General features: G+C 46.7%; 1 pseudogene; it reads right to left on the bottom strand.

Annotated features, from left to right (window-relative positions):
• LOC123487977 overlaps window positions 1-21,259 on the bottom strand; it is a 63,965-nt pseudogene that overhangs the window by 22,336 nt on the left and 20,370 nt on the right.

The following is a 21,259-nucleotide window of genomic DNA, read 5'->3' as shown; positions in this document are numbered from 1 at the left end:
AGGCAGAATCCTAGAAGAAAACCTGCTTTCAGTCTGCTTTCCAACACCGGGAGACAAATTCACCTTTCAACAGGACAATAACGTAAGTTGGTTACCAAGACGACATTGAATGTTCCTGAGTTGCCTAGTTACAGTGTTGACTTAAATCTACTTGAAAATCTATGGCAAGACTTGAAAATGTTGGTCTAGCAAAGACGAACAACCAACTTGACAGAGCTTGAAGAATTTAAATACTAATAATGGGCTAATATTGTCCAATCCAGGTGTGCAAAGCTCTTAGAGACTTACCCAGAAAGACTCCCAGCTGTAATCGCTGCCAAATGTGATTCTAACATGTATTGACTCAGGGGTGTGAATACTTATCTAATCAAGATATTTGTTTTTATTTTTCATTCATCTTTTTAAAAATTAAGATTATTTTCTTCCACTTTGACATTACAAAGTATTTTGTGTGGATAAAAAATAAAAATAAATAAAAATATAAGACAATTAAATCGATTTTGATCCCAAAAAGTCAAGGGGTGTGAATACTTTCTGAAAGCACTGTAGATCAAGGATATATGTAAATACGTCTAAATTTGCACCTACTTTAAGAGAAGATGCAAAGTTTATGAACACTACACTTTATGACCAAAAGTATGTGGACACCTGCTCGTCGAACATCTCGTTCCAAAATCATGGACATTAATATGGAGTTGATCCCCCCTTTGCTGCTATAACAGCCTCCACTCTTCTGGGAAGGCTTTCCACTAGATGTTGGAACATTGCTGTGGGGACTTGCTTCCATTCAGCCACAAGAGCATTAGTGAGGTCGGGCACTGATGTTGGACGATTAGGCTGGCTCGCAGTCGGCGTTCCAATTCATCCCAAAGGTGTTCGATGGGGTTGAGGTCAGGGCTCTGTGCAGGCCAGTCAAGTTCTTCCACACCGATCTCAACAAACCATTTCTGTATGGACCTCGCTCGTGCACGGGGGCATTGTCATGCTGAAACAGGAAAGGGCCTTCCCCAAACTGTTGCCACAAAGTTGGAAGCACAGAATCGTCTAGAATGTAATTGCATGCTGTAGCGTAAGATTTCCCTTCACTGGAACTAAGGAGCCTAGCCCGAACCATGAAAAACAGCCCCACACCATTATTCTTCCTCCACCAAACTTTACAGTTGGCACTATGCATTTGGGCAGGTAGCATTATCCTGGCATCCACCAAACACAGATTAGTCTGTCGGACTGCCAAATGGTGAAGCGTGATTAATCACTTCAGAGAACGCGTTTCCACTGCTCCAGAGTGCAATGGCGGCGAGCTTTACACCACTCCAGCCGACACTTGGAATTGCGCATGGTGATCTTAGGCTTGTGTGCGGCTGCTCGGCCATGGAAACCCATTTCATGAAGCTCCTGACGAACAGTTATTGTGCTGATGTTGCTTCCAGAGGCAGTTTGGAACTCATTAGTGAGTGTTGCGCGCTACGCGCTTCAGCACTCAGAAGTCCCGTTCTGTGGGCTTGTGAGCTACCACTTCGCGGCTGAGCCGTTGTTGCTCGTGGACGTTTCCACTTCACAATAACAGCACTAACAGTTGACCGGGGCAGCTCTAGCAGGGCAGAAATTTGACAAACTGAAAGGTGGCATCCTTTGACGGTGCCACGTTGAAAGTCACTGAGCTCTTCGGTAAGGCTATTCTACTGCCAATGTTTGTCTATGGAGATTGCATGGCTGTGTGCTTGATTTGATACACCTGAAATAGCCGAATCCACTCATTTGAAGGGGTGTCCACATACTGCTGTATATGTAGTGTACCTCAGACATTGTCTTTACTACTCCACCAACTGTTTTTAAAATCCCCCCAAAAAACGTCCAACCATTCCCATTTTCCCAGACCACTCGCTCACTAACTCCATAGGTCCCAAACACAGAATCACATGACCAAATTTCAGAAAACGTCAAAGTCTTTTCTTGAACCACTCACTGTAGTTGATGTCAGCCAGATCCCGTTTCTTGGGTCCTTTCCCGAAGCTCCGGTTCCGTGACCAGGAAAAGAACATTCCTTTCTTCTTATCACCTCCGCACTCATCCCTCTCTCTGTCCTCGTTCAGAGAACGGCCCGACTTAGTCTTCTTGTCCTCCTGAAAAAAGAAACAGTGCAGATGGGTGGGTGGATGGTTGGATTGATGGATGGATGGATGGATGAGTGGATTGATAAATAGATGGATGGGGTGGATGGATTGATTGATAACTAGATGGATAGATTTCCACAAACAACATGTGACTGGTATGAGAGCAACTGGTTCTGAACTTACATTGTCAAAACTAAAAGTTTGAATTCAAAAGCACGCCTGTTTTTTTTTCTCCACGATTTTCCATTCTCCTTTTATAAAGGGTTTAATCATAGAACCATTAACATGACATTTTTATTGGATATTCCACAGACAGTTAAGTCTAAACAACTTTGCTCTCCAGACTCTACTGGTTTTATACAATGTGTCCTGTATCTGATGGGAACCGAAGCTTTAATAGTAGACAGCAGAGGTTCCTACTACTGAGGGTACTATAAGTGTGTGTGTGTGTGTGTGTGTGTGTGTGTGTGTCTGTGTGTGTGTGTCTGTGTGTCTGTGTGTGTGTCTGTGTGTGTGTGTGTGTGTGTGTGTGTGTCTGTGTGTGTGTGTTACCTTCTTGGGTGTGGATCTATCTGACCCGGTGCTGTGTTTGGAGGTAGGAGAGCTGGGTATATGGCAGGGGTCTGGTAGAGGCCTCCCTTCCACCTCCGCCAACATACATTCCTGATACAGGAGGGACTTCCAGGAAAGCAGTATAGCTGTCAAACTTCATCAGGTTGAAGATCTGGGGGGAGGGAGGGGGGGAGCGAGGGAAGGCGAGGAGAGAAAGGTAGGGAGAGGAGGAGAAAGGTAGAGAGAGGAGGAGAAAGGTAGAGAGAGAGTCGGGGGTTAACATAACATCAACCTGTAGAAATGACATCAGCTAACTAACGCAGTACCTTTTCTCCAACTAGCCTAGCTAGCTAGCAGACGGTACCTTTTCTCCAACTAGCCTAGCAAAGCTAGCAGACGGTACCTTTTCTCCAACTAGCCTAGCTAGCTAGCAGACGGTACCTTTTCTCCAACTAGCCTAGCTAGCTAGCAGACAGTACCTTTTCTCCAACTAGCCTAGCAAAGCTAGCAGACGGTACCTTTCTCCAACTAGCCTAGCTAGCTAGCAGACGGTACCTTTTCTCCAACTAGCCTAGCTAGCTAGCAGACAGTACCTTTTCTCCAACTAGCCTAGCTAGCTAGCAGACAGTACCTTTTCTCCAACTAGCCTAGCAAAGCTAGCAGACGGTACCTTTTCTCCAACTAGCCTAGCAAAGCTAGCAGACGGTACCTTTTCTCCAACTAGCCTAGCTAGCTAGCAGACGGTACCTTTTCTCCAACTAGCCTAGCTAGCTAGCAGACGGTACCTTTTCTCCAACTAGCCTAGCTAGCTAGCAGACGGTACCTTTTCTCCAACTAGCCTAGCAAAGCTAGCAGACGGTACCTTTTCTCCAACTAGCCTAGCTAGCTAGCAGACGGTACCTTTTCTCCAACTAGCCTAGCTAGCTAGCAGACGGTACCTTTTCTCCAACTAGCCTAGCTAGCTAGCAGACAGTACCTTTTCTCCAACTAGCCTAGCAAAGCTAGCAGACGGTACCTTTTCTCCAACTAGCCTAGCAAAGCTAGCAGACGGTACCTTTTCTCCAACTAGCCTAGCTAGCTAGCAGACGGTACCTTTTCTCCAACTAGCCTAGCTAGCTAGCAGACAGCCATGTCCTACCCCTACAGGAGACACTGGGGTTAGGGGGGTCGACTCCAATTTCATCAAATAGAGAATTTGTAATTATTTTCTATGGCTGAAATCCTAACTTGTCAACAACGTCATTGGAAGATTTGACGAAAACTACACATGCAGACCTATGAGCGAGGATTATTTTTTTTCCAACTCATGAACTGAATTCGGAATTCACTTTAAAATCGACTGAACAGCGGAGGAGCATAAAAGATGCCACAACTTACTGGTTTGGTTAGGTTCTCTGTAATGTAACTTCTCGGTTACTATTTTCTGTGTCGTCATTACCACAGTATACATTATCCCAACTCTAGCCTCAAAACGGCGGCAATTAGGAAGAAAAAAAAACGACAAAGTGGATTGTGCTGATTTATTGGGCCATTGAACCCATGTTGAGGTAGAGGTGTGACTATCGATAGTGCAAAAAACAATGATGTCACATCTGAACTCTAACATCTTTATGCCACTGAAACATTATTGTTACCCCAAAGATAATGTTAGATAGCTCAGACAGACAGACGTACCATAGTTCACGTCTCCGTCTGATCCCTGGAGTGAACGCATGACTGGAGGACAACCCACACCTGGGACTGTTGTTAAACAAGCCTGTGAGTGTGTGTGTGTGTGTGTGTGTGTCTTCAATCTGTCTGTGTGTGTGTGTGTGTGTGCGTGTGTGTGTGTGTGTGTGTGTGTATGTGTGTGTGTGTATGTGTGTGTGTGTGTCTTCAATCTGTCTGTGTGTGTGTGTGTGTGTGTGTGTGTATGTGTGTGTGTGTGTGTGTCTGTGTGAATTGTACCTCTGGTGGTTCTAGTTTAGCCGTCTGGTGACTGCTCTGTTATCAGTGTCTAACCATCTCATCTCTTCAGGGGCCTGTATTCACAAACACTCTTCAGAGAGTAGGACTGCTCTAGGATCAGTTTGGTCATTTAGATCACGATGAATCAGATTACATGGACGGGGGGGACCTGGTCCTAGATCAGCACTCTTTATGAATAAAAGGCCCAGGTCAGGTGGTGCCTGATGCTGCTGCTAACATCTTTTCATCTCTATTAACCCTATGGATAAATACATTCACTCTCTCAGCGCTAACGCTAATGCTAGTGGGAATGGGTAGGAAACTATATGCTGAGGTTAGCATCGGAGACTACTGCTAGAATCTACATGATGGTTTCAGTTTTATGTTTTATCTGGTTGGGACACTGAGTGTGTGTGTGTGTGTGTGTGTGTGTGTACACGCATCGACGTACCTATGTGTGTGTGTGTGTGTGTGTGTGTATTGTGTGTGTGTGTGTTGTTCCTACCTGTAGTTGTTGTTCCTTAAACATGTCCGGTCTGGGAGCGCGTTGAGTATATCGTCTGCCAGCTGGGCCTGACTGTCAATGTTGACCGGTGTAGTGGCCTTACTGGACAAATAACTGTTATAGATCTCTCTAGCTCTCTGGGATAACTGGAGGAGGAGGGGGGAGGAGAGGGTTTGGGGGGAGAAGGAAGAGGGAGGAGGGAGAGGGGGTGGGAGAGGAGGAAGGGGGGAGGGAGAGGAAGGAGGAAGGGGGAAGAAGGAGGGAGAGGGGGAGGGAGGAGGGAGAGGGGGGGTGGGGGAGGGAGGGGGAGGGGGAGTGAGAGGGGAGGGGATGGGGAAGAAGGAGGGAGAGAGAGGAAGGAGGAAGGGGGGGAAGAAGGAGGGGGAGGGAGGAGGGAGAGGAGGAGGGGGTGGGGGGAGGGGAGGGGGAGGGGGAGGGGGGAGGGGAGGGGGAGTGAGAGGGGAGGGGGAGGAAGGAGGGAGGGGGAAGAAGGAGGGAGAGGCGGGAGGAGGGAGGGAGGATGAGGGAAGATAGGATAAAGGGAGATATACATCAACTTTAAGGGCTCTTCATATTGCAGTCAGTTACAACAGTTACATTCCATATTCACTGTCATAATCTCAAACACTGTCTCATCACAAAGGCTTCCAAAATGGGTTTTATTTCGGCTCTCCCCATAGGATAACTATTTTTGGATCCAGGTAGAACCCTTTTTTGGTTCCAGGTTTAACCCTTAAGGGATCTACTTTGAACCAAAAAGAGTCGTCCTCTGGGGACAGCCAAAGAACCCTTTACGTTTCCAAAAAGCACCTTTTGAACCATCTCGTGTTCCACTGACATTCAATACAATACCTTTACAAGTAACACGCATTAAAATGCACAGTTCGCTATTTCAATCCGGCACACTTACAGAAATGTTAATTGATGCGCATTGTGCAGGTCAAATAATTTAAAATAACTAAGTAGAATAGAATGTTCTCCTCTGACCTGTTTCTTGTCGTTCTCAGGGACGTGGCTGAAGAACTCACAGGCCTGCCAGAACACAATATTCTCCTCACTAAACTCCTTTTTCAGAAACTCCTAACGGGTCAGAACACAGAGAGACAGACCAGATCAGTTTGGGTCTTGAAGCTGAGCTTTTGTTCATACGTCTGTGTAACAGTGTGTGTGTGTGTATCGCTTTCCCGAGATGCATCAGAGGTATCAAGTGTGTGTGTCCTCATGTCTGTGTGTGTACGACTGGCACCGTGTGTGGATAGCCATGCACGTGTGTGTGTGTGTGTGTGTACACGTGTGTGTGTGTCTGTGTACACGTGTGTGTGTGTGTGTGTGTGTAGACGTGTGTGAGTGTGTGTAGACACGTGTGTGTGTGTGTGTTACATACTGAGAAGTATCTGACTCCGAGCGGGTCCTGCAGTAGTCTCTCAAAGCAGACCGCCCAGCTGGCCACACGTCTCTCTGTGTGGCGCCGATGGCACTGGACACTGGGTAGACTGGCATTACTGTTCAAACTGTTGTCACTACCACAGCCCTGAAGGTCTACACTGTTCAACTCTGAGGGGGGGAGAGAGAGAGAGAGAGAGAGAGAGAGAGAGAGAGAGAGAGAGAGAGAGAGAGAGAGAGAGAGAGAGAGAGAGAGAGAGAGAGAGAGAGAGAGAGAGAGAGAGAGAGAGAGAGAGAGAGAGACGAGAGACGAGACAGAGAGAGAGAGAGAGAGAGAGAGAGAGAGAGAGAGAGAGAGAGGCAGAGAGAGAGAGAGGCAGAGAGAGAGAGAGAGAGAGAGAGCGAGACAGAGAGAGAGAGCGAGACAGAGAGAGCGAGACGGAGAGCGAGAGAGAGAGAGAGAGAGAGAGAGAGAGACAGAGAGAGAGGCAGAGAGAGAGAGGCAGAGAGAGAGAGAGAGAGGCAGAGAGAGAGAGAGAGAGAGAGAGAGAGAGAGAGAGAGAGAGAGAGAGAGAGAGACGTTAACACATTACTGTTCAAACTCTTGTCACTACCACAGCCCTGTAGGTCTACACTGTTCAGCTCTGGAGAGAGAAACACACTCAGGTTAACGTACGTATGCATGCCCAGACGCGCGCACACGCACATGCGTTAACATACGTTGCCACAGCCCAGCACCCATCTATACACCCATCCAGTCAAAAGTTTGGACACACCTACTCATTGAAGGGTTTTTCTTTATTTTTACTATTTTCTACATTGTAGAATAATAGTGAAGACATCAAAACTATGAAATAACACATATGGAATCATGTAGTAACCAAAAACGTGTTAAACAAATCAAAATATATTTTATATTTGAGATTCTTCAAATAGCCACCCTTTGCCTTGATGACACTCTTGGCATTCTCTCAACCAGCTTCATGAGGTAGTCACCTGGAATGCATTTAACTTAACAGGTGTGCCTTCTTAAAAGTTAATTTGTGGAATTTCTTTCCTTTTTAATGCGTTTGAGCCAATCAAGTCCATATTATGGCAAGAACAGCTCGAAAAGCAAAGAGAAACGACAGTCCATCATTACTTTAAGACATGAAGGTCAGTCGATACAGAACATTTCAAGAACTTTTAAAGTTTCTTCAAGTGCAGTCGCAAAACCCATCAAGCGCTATGATGAAACTGGCTCTCATGAGGACCCCCACAGGAATGGAAGACCCAGAGTTACCTCTGCTGTAGAGGATAAGTTCATTAGAGTTACCAGCCTCAGAAATTGCAGCCCAAATAAATGTTTCACAGAGTTCAAGTCACAGACACATCTTAACATCAACTGTTCAGAGGGGACTGTGTGAATCAGGCCTTCATGGTTGAATTGCTGCAAAGAAACCACTACTAAAGGACACCAATAATAAGAAGAGACCTGCTTGGACCAAGAAACACAAGCAATGGACATTAGACCGGTGGAAATTTGTCCTTTGGTCTGGAGTCCAAATTTGGACAACCGCCGTGTCTTTGTGAGACGAGGTGTGGGTGAACAGATGACCTCCGCATGTGTTGTTCCCACCGTAAAGCATGGAGGAGGAGGTGTTATGGTGTGGGGGTGCTTTTCTGGTGACACTGTCTGTGATTTATTCCGAATTCAAGGCACACTTAACCAGCATGGCTACCACAGCATTCTGCAGCGATACGCCATCCCATCTGGTTTGGGCTTAGTGGGACTATCATTTGTTTTTCAACAGGACAATGACCCAACACACCTCCAGGCTGTGTAAGGGCTATTTTCCGAAGAAGGAGCGTGATGGAGTGCTGCATCAGATGACCTGGCCTCCACAATCCCCTGACCTCAACCCAATTGAGATGGTTTGGGATGAGTCGGACGGCAGAGTGAAGGAAAAGCAGCCAACAAGTCCTCAGCGTATGTGGGAACTCCTTCAAGACTGTTGGAAAAGCATTCCAGGTGAAGCTGGTTGAGAGAATGCCAAGAGTGTGCAAAGCTGTCATCATAGCAAAGGGTGGCTATTTGAAGAATCTCAAATATAAAATATATTTTGATTTGTTTATCACTTTTTGGTTCCTATATGATTCCATATGTGTTATTTCATAGTTTTGATCTCTTCACTATTATTCTACAATGTAAAAAATAAAGAAAAACCCTTGAATGAGTAGGTGTGTCCAAACTTTTGACTGGTACTCTGTGTGTGTGTGCTTTGCTGGTGACAATGTCACCACATACTATCATACTCTCTCACACTACACACTGTCACACTACACACTGTCACACTACACACTGTCACACTACACACTCTCTCACACTACACTCTCACACTACACACTCTCACACTACACTCTCTCTCACACTACACACTCTGACACTACACACTCTCACACTACACACTCTCTCACTACACACTCTCACACTACACACACTCTCACACTACACACTGTCACACTACACACTCTCACACTACACACTCTCTCACACTACACACTCTCTCACTACACTCTCTCACACTACACACTCTCTCACTACACACTCTCACACTCTCTCACTACACACACTCACACTACACACTCTCTCACACTACACACTCTCTCACTACACTCTCTCACACTACACACTCTCACACTACACACTCTCTCACTACACTCTCTCACACTACACACTCTCTCACTACACACTCTCACACTACACTCTCTCACACTACACACACTCTCACTACACTCTCTCACACTACACTCTCTCTCACACTACACACTCTCTCACTACACACTCTCACACTACACACTCTCTCACTACACACTCTCACACTACACACTCTCTCACTACACACACTCACACTACACACTCTCTCACACTACACACTCTCTCACTACACTCTCTCACACTACACACTCTCACACTACACACTCTCTCACTACACACTCTCACACTACACACTCTCTCACTACACACTCTCACACTACACACTCTCTCACTACACACACTCACACTACACACTCTCTCACTACACACTCTCACACACTACACACTCTCTCACTACACTCTCTCACACTACACACTCTCACACTACACACTCTCTCACTACACACTCTCACACTACACACTCTCTCACTACACACTCTCTCACACTACACACTCTCTCACTACACTCTCTCACACTACACACTCTCACACTACACACTCTCTCACTACACACTCTCACACTACACACTCTCTCACTACACACTCTCACACTACACTCTCTCACACTACACACACTCTCACTACACTCTCTCACACTACACACTCTCTCACTACACACTCTCTCACTACACTCTCTCACACTACACACTCTCTCACTACACACTCTCACACTACACACTCTCTCACACTACACACTCTCACACTACACACTCTCACACTACACACTCTCTCACTACACTCTCTCACACTACACACTCTCTCACTACACTCTCTCACACTACACACTCTCACACTACACACACTCACACTACACACTCTCACACTACACACTCTCTCACTACACTCTCTCACACTACACTCTCTCACACTACACTCTCTCACACTACACTCTCTCACACTACACACACTCTCACACTACACACTCTCACTCACACTCTCACACTACACACTCTCACACTACACACCTCACACTACACACTCTCACACTACACACTCTGACACTACACACTCTCTCACTACACTCTCTCACACTACACACACTCTCACACTACACACTCTCACACTACACACTCTCACACTACACACTCTCACACTACACACACTCTCACACTACACACTCTCTCACTACACTCTCTCACACTACACACACTCTCTCACACTACACACTGTCACACTACACACTCTCACACTACACACTCTCTCACTACACACTGTCACACTACACTCTCTCACACTACACACACTCACACTACACACTCTCACACTACACACTCTCACACTACACACTCTGACACTACACACTCTCACACTACACACTCTCACACTACACACTCTCACACTACACACACTCTCACACTACACACTCTCTCACTACACTCTCTCACACTACACACTCTCTCACTACACACTCTCACACTACACACTCTCACACTACACACACTCTCACACTACACACTCTCTCACTACACTCTCTCACACTACACACTCTCTCACACTACACACTCTCTCACACTACACACTCTCTCACACTACACACTCTCACACTACACACTCTGACACTACACACTCTCTCACTACACTCTCTCACACTACACTCTCTCACACTACACACACTCACACTACACACTCTCACACTACACACTCTCACACTACACACACTCACACTACACACTCTCACACTACACTCTCTCACACTACACACACTCTCTCACACTACACACACTCTCTCACACTACACACTCTCTCACACTACACACTCTCTCACACTACACACTCTCACACTACACACTCTGACACTACACACTCTCTCACTACACTCTCTCACACTACACTCTCTCACACTACACACTCTCACACTACACACTCTCACACTACACACTCTGACACTACACACTCTGACACTACACACTCTCTCACTACACTCTCTCACACTACACTCTCTCACACTACACTCTCTCACACTACACACACTCTCTCACACTACACTCTCTCACACTACACACTCTCTCACACTACACACACTCTCACACTACACACTGTCACACTACACACTCTCACACTACACACTCTCACACTACACACTCTCACTACACACTCTCACACTACACACTCTGACACTACACACTCTCACACTACACACTCTCACACTACACTCTCTCACACTACACACACTCTCTCACACTACACTCTCTCACACTACACACTCTCTCACACTACACACACTCTCACACTACACACTGTCACACTACACACTCTCACACTACACACTCTCACACTACACACTCTGACACTACACACTCTCTCACTACACTCTCTCACACTACACTCTCTCACACTACACACTCTCACACTACACACTCTCACACTACACACTCTCACACTACACACTCTGACACTACACACTCTCTCACTACACTCTCTCACACTACACTCTCTCACACTACACTCTCTCACACTACACACACTCTCTCACACTACACTCTCTCACACTACACACTCTCTCACACTACACACACTCTCACACTACACACTGTCACACTACACACTCTCACACTACACACTCTCACACTACACACTCTCACTACACACTCTCACACTACACACTCTGACACTACACACTCTCACACTACACACTCTCACACTACACTCTCTCACACTACACACTCTCTCACTACACCAACACAACACAAGATAACGTAACATAACACAGCCAGTCAACTTCATAGTTCAACAACACTACAGTCATGGGAACAGGGCTGTCCAACCCTGTTCCTGGAGAGGTACCCTCCTGTAGGTTTTAACTCCAACCCTGTTCCTGGAGAGATACCCTCCTGTAGGTTTTAACTCCAACCCTGTTCCTGGAGAGATACCCTCCTGTAGGTTTTAACTCCAACCCTGTTCCTGGAGAGATACCCTCCTGTAGGTTTTAACTCCAACCCTGTTCCTGGAGAGATACCCTCCTGTAGGTTTTAACTCCAACCCTGTTCCTGGAGATATACCCTCCTGTAGGTTTTAACTCCAACCCTGTTCCTGGAGAGATACCCTCCTGTAGGTTTTAACTCCAACCCTGTTCCTGGAGAGATACCCTCCTGTAGGTTTTAACTCCAACCCTGTTCCTGGAAAGATACCCTCCTGTAGGTTTTAACTCCAACCCTGTTCCTGGAGAGATACCCTCCTGTAGGTTTTAACTCCAATCCTGTTCCTGGAGAGATACCCTCCTGTAGGTTTTAACTCCAACCCTGTTCCTGGAGAGACCCTCCTGTAGGTATTAACTCCAACCCTGTTCCTGGAGAGACCCTCCTGTAGGTTTTAACTCCAACCCTGTTCCTGGAGAGAGACCCTCCTGTAGGTTTTAACTCCAACCCTGTTCCTGGAGAGGTACCCTCCTGTAGGTTTTAACTCCAACCCTGTTCCTGGAGAGATACCCTCCTGTAGGTTTTAACTCCAACCCTGTTCCTGGAGAGATACCCTCCTGTAGGTTTTAACTCCAACCCTGTTCCTGGAGAGATACCCTCCTGTAGGTTTTAACTCCAACCCTGTTCCTGGAAAGATACCCTCCTGTAGGTTTTAACTCCAACCCTGTTCCTGGAGAGATACCCTCCTGTAGGTTTTAACTCCAACCCTGTTCCTGGAGAGAGACCCTCATGTAGGTTTTAACTCCAACCCTGTTCCTGGAGAGATACCCTCCTGTAGGTTTTATCTCCAACCCTGTTCCTGGAGATACCCTCCTGTAGGTATTAACTCCAACCCTGTTCCTGGAGAGATACCCTCCTGTAGGTTTTAACTCCAACCCTGTTCCTGGAGAGAGACCCTCCTGTAGGTTTTAACTCCAACCCTGTTCCTGGAAAGATACCCTCCTGTAGGTTTTAACTCCAACCCTGTTCCTGGAGAGATACCCTCCTGTAGGTTTTAACTCCAACCCTGTTCCTGGAGAGAGACCCTCATGTAGGTTTTAACTCCAACCCTGTTCCTGGAGAGATACCCTCCTGTAGGTTTTATCTCCAACCCTGTTCCTGGAGATACCCTCCTGTAGGTATTAACTCCAACCCTGTTCCTGGAGAGATACCCTCCTGTAGGTTTTAACTCCAACCCTGTTCCTGGAGAGAGACCCTCCTGTAGGTTTTATCTCCAACCCTGTTCCTGGAGAGAGACCCTCCTGTAGGTTTTAACTCCAACCCTGTTCCTGGAGAGATACCCTCCTGTAGGTTTTAACTCCAATCCTGTTCCTGGAGAGGTTCCCTCCTGTAGCTCCAGAATCCTAGAGAACAGTTTTTCCCCAACAGTACACATTTTTGTTGACAAGCATTCCTGATTCAACTTGTCAACTAATCATCAAGCCCTCGATGAGTTGAATCAGTTGAGTTTGTCCGGGGGGCGACAACAAAAATGTGTATATTTTGGGGCATCAAGGACCGGAGTTGAAAACCCCCTGCTGTGGAACAGCAGTCCCTCCCCAACAAAACATAACGACCTGACATCCATTTAGATTGGAGCCAAAACCCAGGAAGATCAGAATAGCTGAGCAACCAGGTTGAATGTATTCATAATCACAACCCTAGTACTTGTACCTGGATGACAACCAAGTTGAATAACAACAGCACAAAACTAACCATAGCAAGCCAAGTGTATTTGTAATCAAAGCCCAAACCTGTATATCATTTCCAGTCATCCAATCTTACCCCTGCTGTCATACCTCTCCAATGATCCACTCTTATCACTACTGTCTTCCCTGGGTATAACTGGTACCACTACTGTCTTCCCTGGGTATAGCTGGTACCACTACTGTCTTCCCTGGGTATAGCTGGTACCACTACTGTCTTCCCTGGGTATAGCTGGTACCACTACTGTCTTCCCTGGTTGTAGCTGGTACCACTACTGTCTTCCCTGGGTATAGCTGGTACCACTACTGTCTTACCTGGGTATAACTGGTACCACTACTGTCTTCCCCTGGGTATAGCTGGTACCACTACTGTCTTCCCTGGTTGTAGCTGGTACCACTACTGTCTTCCCTGGGTATAACTGGTACCACTACTGTCTTCCCTGGGTATAGCTGGTACCACTACTGTCTTCCCTGGTTGTAGCTGGTACCACTACTGTCTTCCCTGGGTATAGCTGGTACCACTACTGTCTTCCCTGGTTGTAGCTGGTACCACTACTGTCTTCCCTGGGTATAGCTGGTACCACTACTGTCTTCCCTGGGTATAGCTGGTACCACTACTGTCTTCCCTGGGTATAGCTGGTACCACTACTGTCTTCCCTGGGTATAGCTGGTACCACTACTGTCTTACCTGGGTATAGCTGGTACCACTACTGTCTTCCCTGGTTGTAGCTGGTACCACTACTGTCTTCCCTGGGTATAGCTGGTACCACTACTGTCTTCCCTGGGTATAGCTGGTACCACTACTGTCTTACCTGGGTATAGCTGGTACCACTACTGTCTTCCCTGGTTGTAGCTGGTACCACTACTGTCTTCCCTGGGTATAGCTGGTACCACTACTGTCTTCCCTGGGTATAGCTGGTACCACTACTGTCTTCCCTGGGTATAACTGGTACCACTACTGTCTTCCCTGGTTGTAGCTGGTACCACTAATGTCTTCCCTGGTTGTAGCTGGTACCACTACTGTCTTACCTGGGTATAGCTGGTACCACTACTGTCTTCCCTGGGTATAGCTGGTACCACTACTGTCTTCCCTGGGTATAACTGGTACCACTACTGTCTTCCCTGGTTGTAGCTGGTACCACTACTGTCTTCCCTGGTTGTAGCTGGTACCACTACTGTCTTCCCTGGGTATAGCTGGTACCACTACTGTCTTACCTGGTTGTAGCTGGTACCACTACTGTCTTCCCTGGGTATAGCTGGTACCACTACTGTCTTCCCTGGGTATAGCTGGTACCACTACTGTCTTACCTGGTTGTAGCTGGTACCACTACTGTCTTCCCCTGGGTATAGCTGGTACCACTACTGTCTTCCCTGGGTATAGCTGGTACCACTACTGTCTTCCCTGGGTATAGCTGGTACCACTACTGTCTTCCCTGGGTATAGCTGGTACCACTACTGTCTTCCCTGGTTGTAGCTGGTACCACTACTGTCTTCCCTGGTTGTAGCTGGTACCACTACTGTCTTCCCTGGGTATAGCTGGTACCACTACTGTCTTCCCTGGGTATAACTGGTACCACTACTGTCTTCCCTGGGTATAACTGGTACCACTACTGTCTTCCCTGGTTGTAGCTGGTACCACTACTGTCTTCCCTGGGTATAACTGGTACCACTACTGTCTTCCCTGGGTATAACTGGTACCACTACTGTCTTCCCTGGGTATAGCTGGTACCACTACTGTCTTCCCTGGTTGTAGCTGGTACCAATACTGTCTTACCTGGGTATAGCTGGTACCACTACTGTCTTCCCTGGTTGTAGCTGGTACCACTACTGTCTTACCTGGGTATAGCTGGTACCACTACTGTCTTCCCTGGTTGTAGCTGGTACCACTACTGTCTGGGTATAACTGGTACCACTACTGTCTTCCCTGGTTGTAGCTGGTACCACTACTGTCTTCCCTGGGTATAGCTGGTACCACTACTGTCTTCCCTGGGTATAGCTGGTACCACTACTGTCTTCCCTGGTTGTAGCTGGTACCACTACTGTCTTCCCTGGGTATAGCTGGTACCACTACTGTCTTCCCTGGTTGTAGCTGGTACCACTACTGTCTTACCTGGGTATAGCTGGTACCACTACTGTCTTCCCTGGGTATAGCTGGTACCACTACTGTCTTCCCTGGGTATAGCTGATACCACTACTGTCTTCCCTGGGTATAGCTGGTACCACTACTGTCTTCCCTGGTTGTAGCTGGTACCACTACTGTCTTACCTGGGTATAGCTGGTACCACTACTGTCTTCCCTGGGTATAGCTGGTACCACTACTGTCTTCCCTGGTTGTAGCTGGTACCACTACTGTCTTCCCTGGTTGTAGCTGGTACCACTACTGTCTTACCTGGGTATAACTGGTACCACTACTGTCTTACCTGGTTGTAGCTGGTACCACTACTGTCTTCCCTGGGTATAGCTGGTACCACTACTGTCTTACCTGGGTATAGCTGGTACCACTACTGTCTTCCCTGGTTGTAGCTGGTACCACTACTGTCTTACCTGGGTATAACTGGTAGGAGCCGGTGTGATGCCAACGAGACAGATACCTCATTCTCAGGGGGAACCAGTTCCCTCCATCCATACTCTACAGTTAATCCACTGTGTCTCAAACCCCTGGCCCTCGGACCAGAACCGGTCCCTGGGAATGATGCCGTCTGGTCCCTCCGATACGTTACCCCGAAAACCGATTGAATCAGTCCTAGGTCATCCAAGGATTGAGAAGGCAGCCCAGAACAGATGGAGAGTAGTCGTCGATGACCTATGACCTATGCTCCCTGGGGAGGGATGGGCCTAAGTAAATCAGTAAGTCACCCAAGGAGAATGAACCATAGCGTGCCAGTGAGTCCCATGAAGGATGTTGTCCTCAGTAGTTGTCTGACAACGATTCAGACTGAATTCTCTCGAGTGTTAGCTGTTCTCATCTAGACAGTCAACCAAGGAGGAAAGACCAGCGGCCTGGTACTAAAACACGAAGGATGTTGCTGACGGTTCCCTCCGTAATCTGACACCAAGTTGGTCAGTCCTCAAGTGGCATTTTTTTTACATCCCAGTGATCGTCCAAGCAGGAAGGACCAACACTTTAAGCTTGCAGGTAATAAACAGGTTGAGAGACTGCTCTACTCTCCTTCCCCCCTGACCTCACACACACACACACACGCCTCCACTCCCCATCACACACACGGAGAGGGGCTCCCCAGAGAGACCTGACCACTGTACCGCATCACAAAGAAGAGACAGAACGACTCAGAGGGAGAGAGAGAATGAAAGAGAGAGAGAATGAGGGAAGGAGAGGGAGGGTTGTTGACGACAATGATCCAGCTCACTGAAAGAGTGGGTGTCTCACTCACACACACACACACACACACACACACACACACACACACACACACACACACACACACACTCCTGCAGGCCTCTCATGGGTAAAAGGATACAGACGTCACACCCACAGGCCTTTGGCTGGTGAATAATTGAACGCTATGGAAGAGAATGGAACCATAGATGGCAGGTAGCACACACACACACACACACACACACACACACACACACACACACACACACACACTACACACTACACACTACACACACAACAGGAACATGACGTTTTAATGAGGAGGAAATGGACACATACATCTTATTTTTTTTGGGGGGTAGATCAGCTTTAATATTGCAGATAGATTGTAACTTCCATCAATGTAATTGTCTGCATCACTTCCAATCCCCCATATGTCTTTATTTCTCTCGCAAATATATATATATATATATGCACATATAAATACATATACATATCTAACCATACTGTATCCTAATGTTGATTTCCTGTTGTGGTTGGGCTGGGCTGTTGTCATGTGAATAAGCAACAGAACAGTTTCCCTACAGGCGACAGGCTACAGGCGACAGGCGACAGGCTATATGTTACAGGCTACAGGCGACAGGCGACAGGCTATATGTTACAGGCTACAGGATACAGGCTACAGGCTACAGGCTACAGGCTACGCAAATGAGAAAGATTTTTAGAACCTGCCGATGAACATTCTCTCACCTCAAATCAAATCACATTTTATTTGCCACATGCGCCGAACACAACAGGTGTAGACCTTACAGTGAAATGCTTACTTACTATCCCTTAACCAACAATGCAGATTTAAGAGAAGTAAGTGTTAAGTAAAAAATAGAAAAGTAAAAGATAAAAATAAATGAAAGAGCAGCAGTAAAATTAAATAACAGTAGGGAGGCTGTATATACAGGGGGGTACCGGTGCAGAGTCAATGTGCTGGGGCACCGGCTAGTTGAGATAGTTGAAGTAATATGTACATGTGGGTAGAGTTAAAGTGACTATGCATAGATAATAAACAGAGTAGCAGCAGCGTAAAAGAGGGGGTGGGGTGGGGTGGAGGACAATGCAAATAGTCCGGGTAGCCATGATTAGCTGTTCAGGAGTCTTATGGCTTGGGTGTAGAAGCTGTTAAGAAGCCTTTTGGACCTAGACTTGGCACTCCGGTACCGCTTGCCGTGCGGTAGCAGGGAGAACAGTCTATGACTAGGGTGGCTGGAGTCTTTGACAATTTTTAGGGCCTTCCTCTGACACCGCCTGGTATAGAGGTCCTGGATGGCAGGAAGCTTGGCCCCAGTGATGTACTGGGCCGTACGCACTATCCTCTGTAGTGCCTTGCGGTCGGAGGCCAAGCAGTTGCCATACCAGGCGGTGATGCAACCAGTCTGGATGCTCTTGATGGTGGAGCTGTAGAACTTTTTGAGAATCTGAGGACCCATGCCAAATCTTTTCAGTCTCCTGAGGTGGAATAGGCTTTGTCGTGCCCTCTTCATGAATGTCTTGGTGTGTTTGAACCATGACAGTTTGTTAGTGATGTGGTCACCAAGGAACTTGAAGCTCTCAACCTGTTCCACTACAGCCCCGTCGATGAAAATGGGGGCATGCTCTTTTTTTCCTGTAGTCCACAATCATCTCCTTTGACTTGATCACATTGAGGGAGAGGTTGTTATCCTTGCACCACATGGCCAGGTCTCTGACCTCCTCCCTATAGGCTGTCTCATCATTGTCGGTGATCAGGCCTACCACTGTTGTATCGTCGGCAAACTTAATGATGGTGTTGGAGTCGTGCCTGGCCATGCAGTCATGGGTGAACAGGGAGTACAGGAGGGAACTAAGCACGCACCACTGAGGGGCCCCCGCGTTGAGGATCAGCGTGGCAGATGTGTTGTTACCTACCCTTAACATTACCACCTGGGGCGGCCCGTCAGGAAGTTCAGGATCCAGTTGCAGAGGGAGGTGTTTAGTCCCAGGATCCTTAGCTTAGTGATGAGCTTTGAGGGCACTATGGTGTTTAATGCTGAGCTGTAGGCAATAAATAGCATTCTCACGTAGGTGTTCCTCTTGTCCAGGTGGGAAAGGGCAGTGTGGAGTGCGATAGAGATTGCATCAACTGTGGATCTGTTGGAGCGGTATGCAAATTGGAGTGGGTGTAGGGTTTCTGGGATAATGGTGTTGATGTGAGCCATGACCAGCCTTTCAAAGAACTTCATGGCTACAGACGTGAGTGCTACGAGTCGGTAGTCATTTAGGCAGGTTATCTTAGTTTTCTTGGGCACAGGGACTATGGTGGTCTGCTTGAAACATGTTGGTATTACAGACTCAGTCAGGGACATGTTGAAAATGTCAGTGAAGACACTTGCCAGTTGGTCTGCGCATGCTCGGAGTACACGTCCTGGTAATCCGTCTGGCCCTGCGGCCTTGTGAATGTTGACCTGCTTAAAAGTCTTACTCACATTGGCTATGGAGAGCGTGATCACATAGTCATCCGGAACAGCTGATGCTCTCATGCATGTTTCAGTGTTGCTTGCCTCGAAGCGAGCATAGAAGTGATTTAGCTCATCTGGTAGGCTCGTGTCACTGGGCAGCTCGCGGCTGTGCTTCCCTTTGTAGTCTGTAATGGTTTGCAAGCCCTGCCACATCCGACGAGCGTCGGAGCCGGTGTAGTACGATTCAATCTTAGTCCTGTATTGACTCTTTGCCTATTTGATGGTTCGTCACCCCGACCTACATCCACGATATCCCAGTCTCTTTCTCATGCGAATGACAGGGATTTAGGCCTTGTCGGGTGTCTGTAGGATATCCTTCGTGTCAGACTTGTTGTAGAAAAAATCTTCGTCCAATACAAGGTGAGTAATCGCTGTCCTGATATCCAGAAGCTTTTTTTGGTCATAAGAGACTGTGGCAGAAACATTATGTACAGAATAAATTACAAATAACGTGAAAAAACACACATAATAACACAATTGGTTAGGGGGCCGTAAAACTTCAGCCATCTCCTCCGGCGCCATCTTGGTCGAGCACGGCCATCTAGCCCCTCCCAATGGGCCATTGTTATGCGTTCAACCAAGGGGATCTAACACCGACTCGACAGGCGCTTCAATAACGTTAGCACATCATGCTAACGCAGGCCTATGTGAACACCGTGCTGCTAGCGTTTGCACATGCTATTGCATAGCATCCCTTTGTAAAAGCTATGCTAACGCTATCACATGCTAATTGGGACATCTGAAATGGACAGCGGAGAGGAAGGCAGTAGGATGACTGTTATAAAGAACCAACCAAGCAAGACATTTCACAGCAGCACTTTTACAATAGGTTGATTAATTCTACACTCCCTTTCCAACGACACATGTGCACGCACAGCAGGCATAAATACACACACAAGCATTTCGCTACACCCGCAATAACATCTGCTAAACACGTGTATGTGACCAATACATTTGATTTGACACACACACAGAGAGAGAGGACTAAATGTGGCCTGAACCGACAGCCTGTTGCTCCATTGTAATGAATACGAAAGACAGTCTTGACTCAACATGCTTCAAAACATGCGCCAACAACTTCAAATGGAAGACCTAGGACATAGATATAGAGTAAATAGATAGTATAATAAGGACATAGATATAGAGTAAATAGATAGTATAATAAGGACATAGATATAGAGTAAATAGACAGTATAATAAGGATATAGAGTAAATAGACAGTATAATAAGGACATAGATATAGAGTAAATAGATAGTATAATAAGGACATAGATATAGAGTAAATAGACAGTATAATAAGGACATAGATATAGAGTAAATAGACAGTATAATAAGGACATAGATATAGAGTAAATAGACAGTATAATAAGGACATAGATATAGAGTAAATAGACAGTATAATAAGGACATAGATATAGAGTAAATAGATAGTATAATAAGGACATAGATATAGAGTAAATACAGTATAATAAGGACATAGATATAGAGTAAATAGATAGTATAATAAGGACATAGATATAGAGTAAATACAGTATAATAAGGACATAGATATAGAG

Source organism: Coregonus clupeaformis, unplaced genomic scaffold, assembly GCF_020615455.1.
Source record: "Coregonus clupeaformis isolate EN_2021a unplaced genomic scaffold, ASM2061545v1 scaf1953, whole genome shotgun sequence".
Taxonomy (NCBI): Eukaryota; Metazoa; Chordata; class Actinopteri; order Salmoniformes; family Salmonidae; genus Coregonus; species Coregonus clupeaformis.
The sequence above is the reverse complement of the archived record's forward strand: the minus strand, read 5'-3'. Positions and strand labels throughout refer to the sequence as shown.